This window comes from Taudactylus pleione, unplaced genomic scaffold (assembly GCF_031769625.1).
Source record: "Taudactylus pleione unplaced genomic scaffold, aTauple2 ptg001607l, whole genome shotgun sequence".
NCBI classification, from domain to species: Eukaryota; Metazoa; Chordata; class Amphibia; order Anura; family Myobatrachidae; genus Taudactylus; species Taudactylus pleione.
Window position 1 is genome coordinate 2349629 of NW_028286004.1, and position 7244 is coordinate 2356872.

General features: G+C 36.9%; 2 pseudogenes; both read right to left on the minus strand.

Annotated features, from left to right (window-relative positions):
- Nucleotides 1-1316: 1316 nt before the first annotated feature.
- Nucleotides 1317-1435, minus strand: LOC148442140 (5S ribosomal RNA; annotated as a pseudogene).
- A 5309-nt stretch (nucleotides 1436-6744) lies between these two features.
- On the minus strand, nucleotides 6745-6863 carry LOC148442141 (5S ribosomal RNA; annotated as a pseudogene).
- Nucleotides 6864-7244: the final 381 nt, after the last annotated feature.

The following is a 7244-nucleotide window of genomic DNA, read 5'->3' on the forward strand; positions in this document are numbered from 1 at the left end:
CCCAACGCGTTTCGTCACTATGACTTCATCAAGGGGATATTGCTTCAGTGTGGTGGTCCTGTATTTATACCACACTGAGTTCAAATGAGAGTCAGGTGTTCACCCTACTTCCTTTGTCTTAGGGAGACCTCAAAACCAAGCGATTTCATAATTCAGCAAGCCATCATTTAAAATAGTTTGTGTTACAGGGTTTCCCATAAAGAAATGTTAGTTATAAATAGTCAAACGGCGATCTTTTAAGTTCAACTTCCGCCCTTTGTGAACTGGCCTCTGCCCTTAATTGGAGCGTCACATCCGTTCCCGGCAGCTGTGTTAAACCATAGCGCGCGATCAAGCACTTCCGTTTTCTTCCTCGTGTTCCGAACTGGGCACGTCACTTCCGCCCGCCGTGTGTTGACGTGTTCGGAGGTGAGCCGTGTCACTTCTACCAACCCTTCTGTCGTTTCGCTCCAGGACGCGGCACATCACTTCCGTCCTTACTTAATAGATGTGTTGAGCTCTTCCGCCCCATTGTTTTCTCCGGACTTAATGCTTCCGCCCTTCTTGTCTATAGAATTAGTATGTTTTTTGCCCAAGTATGAATAATGAGTAGGTGGTGTCTTCCATATTATCTGAAACTAAAATAATAAAGGATAAGCATTCCATTTAAGGAGGGTAATCTGTTTTGATGCTGGATATATAGGTTAGATCATTAAATGATTAGTCTAAGTATAACATTCTCCTTAGGCATAGATATATATTAGAATAATAATATATTAATAGTTTGATCTAAAAACACTATGAATATGTACTGAATTGTTTTATGTATATCATTATATTGGATATTGTTTAGATATTTATTCCAAAAAGGAATTTCTTTAAAAGTTCAACCAAGAGGAGCAGAAATTCAGGGATATAATAAGTTGTGAAATGTTCTTAAGGTATGGGGATCATTCTTTCACTCTTTTCCTTGAAGAAGAGGTTCCAAAGACTCTGAAAATTTCTTGGATTTTCATATTGATCCGACTCAGACAAACGACCTCTTTTCATCCAGTTAGATAGTTACAATCGGTTTTAAGATGTACTTGAAGTATGGGGATCATTCTTTTACTCTTTTTCTTGAAGGGGAGGTTCCAAAGACTCTAAGGATTTCTTGGATAATCATATAAGTCAAACCCAAGATCCACCTCTTTCCATTCAATTGGGTAGTTAGAATTGTAAAGTTCTGATATCATTAATCACTCCTTGGCCTTAAGGCTTGCAATTGTGAATATGCTATAATTCCCTTTTTAGGCATTATCATTCTCTAGCCTGGTTATATTCCAAACCGCCGGCTGAATTTGCAGCACCAGGTATTCTCAATGGGTTACCTTCCTTGGTACTAACCTGGCCCAATCATGCTTTGCTTCCAAGATCGGACGAGATTGGGCTCACACATGATGGTATGGCAGCAAATACATATTTCGATGGTCCATAATGCCAGATATTCTACCAAACCTGGACTTCCCTCAGAAGATGAACCTTCAGGGTACTACTCAGGCCCCTCCATAACCTGGGGGTATATTGGTAGATAGGAATGGAGCATATCACAAGAAAGGAGCAATTTCGTAGTATTCATTGAAGCCTTTAGGTGCCAGTGTGTCCAGTTCAAACAGCCAGAACATCTCTCTTCTTGATAGCAGATTGCCCAAATCCCCACCTCTTTCTCCCAGAGTAACGTGTTCTATTGCCTTGAAGGTGATATCTTCGGGATCCGAATTATGTTTTATTGAGAAGTGTTTGGAGACTGCATGACCTTCAACTCTGTTTCTAATGTTCCTAATGTGCTCCTGAATTCTGATTTTTAGTGGTCTCTTGGTTTTTCCTATGTACTTGAGTCCACATGTGCACTCTAACAGGTATATCACTGATGTGGAGTTACAGTTCATAAAATTCTTTATAGTGTATTCCTTAGATCCGTCCGAATTCGTGAATGTTTTTCTCTTGGGGTGAAGAAATTTGCAAATATTGCAATGTCCGCATTTATAGCTTCCATTGCACTTCAAAGTGTTCATAGTTGGTCTTTCATTTCCTTTATCCCTCAGCATACTCGGTGCCAGTAAATCTTTTAAGTTCCTTGATTTTCTATATATAATCTGTGGTTTTGTCGGTAGGATCTTTTGGAGTAAAGGATCCATCAGAAGGATATTCCAGTTTTTGTTAAGAGATTTTTTAATATGATTCTCGTGTCCATTATATGTTGTAATAAATGGTACCATTTCTTCTTTTTGTGGTTTCTCCGTCTTATATTGTAGTAGATTATTTCTCTGTAGGTTTTTCGTTTTCTGCATAGCTGTATTGATGATTGCTTCCGGATACTCTTTTTCTCTAAACCTGGTTGCATAAATATCAAGTTGTTCATTACAGACGTTAGCATTGCTGCAATTACGTTTAATTCTGTAGAACTGGGAGTATGGTATGTTGTTCTTCCATTTGTCCAGATGACAGCTTTTGTAATGCAGGTAGCTGTTCGCATCTACTCCTTTTATAAAAATTTTTGTGCAAATTTGGTCACCTTCTGATGTTAAAATCAAATCCAAAAACTCAATACTTCTGTTGTTAAAATTTGATGTAAATTTAAGATTCATATTGTTATTTGAAATAAAAATGAAAAAATCGTTAAAAGATTCTTCCGATCCTTCCCAAATAATTAAAATATCATCAATATATCTCTTATAAAAAATGATATTGTCTTTAAAAGGGTTATTACTGTAAACATAATTCTTTTCCCAACATCCCATGAACAAATTCGCAAAGCTGGGAGCAAAAGTTGTACCCATTGCGGTTCCACAGATTTGACGATAAAATTGATTTAAAAATTTAAAATAATTATGAGTAAGTATAAAAGACATAAGATCACATAAAAACTCTTTGTGTGGAACTTCAATTTCTTCATCCAACTCTAAAAAAATTCTTGATGCGTTGATACCTTTTTCATGCTCAATACATGTATATAATGATTGTACATCAATAGTTATCCAGTTATAAGTTGATCTCCATGTTATATTTTCGGTTTGCTGTAATACACTCGTAGTATCCTTTAGATAAGATTCTAGTTTGATAACATATTTTTGTAAAAAGATGTCAACATATTTGGAGAGGTTGGATGTGAGGGAGTCAATACCTGCTATTATAGGCCTCCCTGGAGGTTCTGTAAGTGACTTATGTATTTTTGGTAAAAAATAGAAAATCGGGGTTGTGGGGTTTGATTTCATTAAGAATTGAAATTCTTCTTTGGTTAAAATATTCCTCTGTAGACCAAAGAGTAGAATGATTCTAAGTTCTTCTGTATATTCTTCAACTGGATCTTTGGTCAATTTTTCATAAGAAATTTGGTCATCCAGTAATCTATGTGCTTCTTTTAAGTAGTAAGCATAATCCATGATAACCAAACCCCCCCCTTTATCAGCTGGTTTTAGAACTATCTCACGGTTTTCTTTTAAGTTTTTTAGTGCCTCCTTTTCTCTATTACTTAGATTTTGTTTCTTTATTGGTGCATAGTTTGTCTGATTATTGCAAAGGTCCTTCTTTACCATTTCATAGAAAACATTTATGTGAGTCCCTTTTGATTCCAGTGGGTAATATGTTGATTTACCTCTAAGACCGGATTTTGAATTAGGGGCAATATAGTTCTTTAGAGGTGCTGATTCTTTTCTCAGGAAATGTCGTTTGAGTGTGAGATTTCTCACAAACTTGTTTAAATCAATAAAAGTGTCAAATTTGTTCATGCTTCTTGTCGGGGCAAAGTTCAAGCCTTTGCTTAATAACGTTATTTCAGATTTAGTGAGTGTATGCTGGGATAAATTAAATATGCCTTTTGATTTCGGATCTATTAAAAATTCCTCCTTTTTTGGTTTCTTCCTCCTGCCACCCCGTTTTCCTCTTCTTCTCTGTACCTTCGCTTCAGGGGGGAGGCTGTTTTGGTGGTTTCTCTGAACATTGGATATTTGTTGCTTAAATGATCTTGTGCTGGTGATAAAAAAAGCTCATTATCACTGTTTGAGTCCAGATGTTGTAATGTGGAAAACCTATTTCTAGGTTTAAGTCCTATTGGGCCAGTATAAGTAGTGGGGTCTCTGTTACTCTGTAGCTAAACCTTCTTGTGGGTGCTACTTTCCAGCTAGGTCCTTCTCCAGACTCATATCTGGTGTTGGTTCTCTCTTTTTTCTGGAATCTCGTCCAATTCTTAACTTTATTCAACTCGTAGTCCTTCTTATCTCTAATAAACTTCTTTTCTTTGCTCTTCATGACTGATTCTTCTACTCTCTCCACCTTTCTAAGTAGTACTTTTTCATTTTCTTTGAATTCCTCTTTTTCTTTGTGTTCTTCCATCTGGGGTTCCATTCTAATGATTTCCTTCTCTAAATTTGAGAGTACTGCCTTTTTTTCCTCAATTATTAGTTTTATAAGCTCTAATGAGCATTTGTGTAAAATGTCATCCCATTTTTTTAAAAAATCTGAATTATCCAGTCCAAACGTTGAATTCTTAATAAGTCTTAGACCTCTTGGGATTCTGTTAACAGATAAATAGTGTTCCAGTCCCCTAATGTCCCACCATGCCTTTACTTCTTTTGTGAGCATTTTTTCCATTTCCCAGAACATATTATCCATGTTCTGTGTGGGGACATTTTCACATATTGGGGTGTTTTCATTGAACACTCTTTGGCATAGGTCACTCCTTTTATTCACACAATCTTTATTTCTAAACATATTAAACAAGTATAGGCAGCTATTCCCCCAATCAACACCAAAAAGAAAGAAGTATCAAGCAATAGATGGGTACAGCGCCACTACCTGTGTGACTTACTGAGTGAAACAAATAAATATTCAAATGTATAGCAACTTAGCCTATTATTTTTTTCGGCGTCCGCTCTGAGACAATACTGTAATACTAGTGTGAGTATTTTTAAAAAGTGAAAAACAAGAGAATTGACAATCAGGCGACTAGTTTGCTAGATGTGTAGATTCACACACAGTAAAATGTACAGTAGATAGGTTAATGGTTTACAAATATAGTTATACCTCAAACCATATAGAGGGGCGTGTTTCACGCTAATTAATAAATATAATAAACCAATAAATAGCAAAGTGCTTAGTGCAAAATATGATATATCTGATTACATCTAGATAAAAAAAAAAAAATAATTTTTGTTGAACTCATATAGACAACAAAGTGCTAGTGCAAAAATATAGTGAATCTGAAACAAAGTGCTAGTGCCAAGTATAATAAAAATTATGACAATTTATTGAAAAACAGTGCACATAAAAATATATAAATAAATATGACCATAAAAACAACGACTGGCAGTAAATAGATAAAAACAAAGTAGAGGAAAGTTGATATTTTTAAGCAGCTTATCTGATTGAAGGAGAGAGGTAGTTCTCCACAGTGCATGAGGCAGCCAACAGTCCCAACGCGTTTCGTCACTATGACTTCATCAAGGGGATATTGCTTCAGTGTGGTGGTCCTGTATTTATACCACACTGAGTTCAAATGAGAGTCAGGTGTTCACCCTACTTCCTTTGTCTTAGGGAGACCTCAAAACCAAGCGATTTCATAATTCAGCAAGCCATCATTTAAAATAGTTTGTGTAACAGGGTTTCCCATAAAGAAATGTTAGTTATAAATAGTCAAACGGCGATCTTTTAAGTTCAACTTCCGCCCTTTGTGAACTGGCCTCTGCCCTTAATTGGAGCGTCACATCCGTTCCCGGCAGCTGTGTTAAACCATAGCGCGCGATCAAGCACTTCCGTTTTCTTCCTCGTGTTCCGAACTGGGCACGTCACTTCCGCCCGCCGTGTGTTGACGTGTTCGGAGGTGAGCCGTGTCACTTCTACCAACCCTTCTGTCGTTTCGCTCCAGGACGCGGCACATCACTTCCGTCCTTACTTAATAGATGTGTTGAGCTCTTCCGCCCCATTGTTTTCTCCGGACTTAATGCTTCCGCCCTTCTTGTCTATAGAATTAGTATGTTTTTTGCCCAAGTATGAATAATGAGTAGGTGGTGTCTTCCATATTATCTGAAACTAAAATAATAAAGGATAAGCATTCCATTTAAGGAGGGTAATCTGTTTTGATGCTGGATATATAGGTTAGATCATTAAATGATTAGTCTAAGTATAACATTCTCCTTAGGCATAGATATATATTAGAATAATAATATATTAATAGTTTGATCTAAAAACACTATGAATATGTACTGAATTGTTTTATGTATATCATTATATTGGATATTGTTTAGATATTTATTCCAAAAAGGAATTTCTTTAAAAGTTCAACCAAGAGGAGCAGAAATTCAGGGATATAATAAGTTGTGAAATGTTCTTAAGGTATGGGGATCATTCTTTCACTCTTTTCCTTGAAGAAGAGGTTCCAAAGACTCTGAAAATTTCTTGGATTTTCATATTGATCCGACTCAGACAAACGACCTCTTTTCATCCAGTTAGATAGTTACAATCGGTTTTAAGATGTACTTGAAGTATGGGGATCATTCTTTTACTCTTTTTCTTGAAGGGGAGGTTCCAAAGACTCTAAGGATTTCTTGGATAATCATATAAGTCAAACCCAAGATCCACCTCTTTCCATTCAATTGGGTAGTTAGAATTGTAAAGTTCTGATATCATTAATCACTCCTTGGCCTTAAGGCTTGCAATTGTGAATATGCTATAATTCCCTTTTTAGGCATTATCATTCTCTAGCCTGGTTATATTCCAAACCGCCGGCTGAATTTGCAGCACCAGGTATTCTCAATGGGTTACCTTCCTTGGTACTAACCTGGCCCAATCATGCTTTGCTTCCAAGATCGGACGAGATTGGGCTCACACATGATGGTATGGCAGCAAATACATATTTCGATGGTCCATAATGCCAGATATTCTACCAAACCTGGACTTCCCTCAGAAGATGAACCTTCAGGGTACTACTCAGGCCCCTCCATAACCTGGGGGTATATTGGTAGATAGGAATGGAGCATATCACAAGAAAGGAGCAATTTCGTAGTATTCATTGAAGCCTTTAGGTGCCAGTGTGTCCAGTTCAAACAGCCAGAACATCTCTCTTCTTGATAGCAGATTGCCCAAATCCCCACCTCTTTCTCCCAGAGTAACGTGTTCTATTGCCTTGAAGGTGATATCTTCGGGATCCGAATTATGTTTTATTGAGAAGTGTTTGGAGACTGCATGTCCTTCAACTCTGTTTCTAATGTTCCTAATGTGCTCCTGAATTC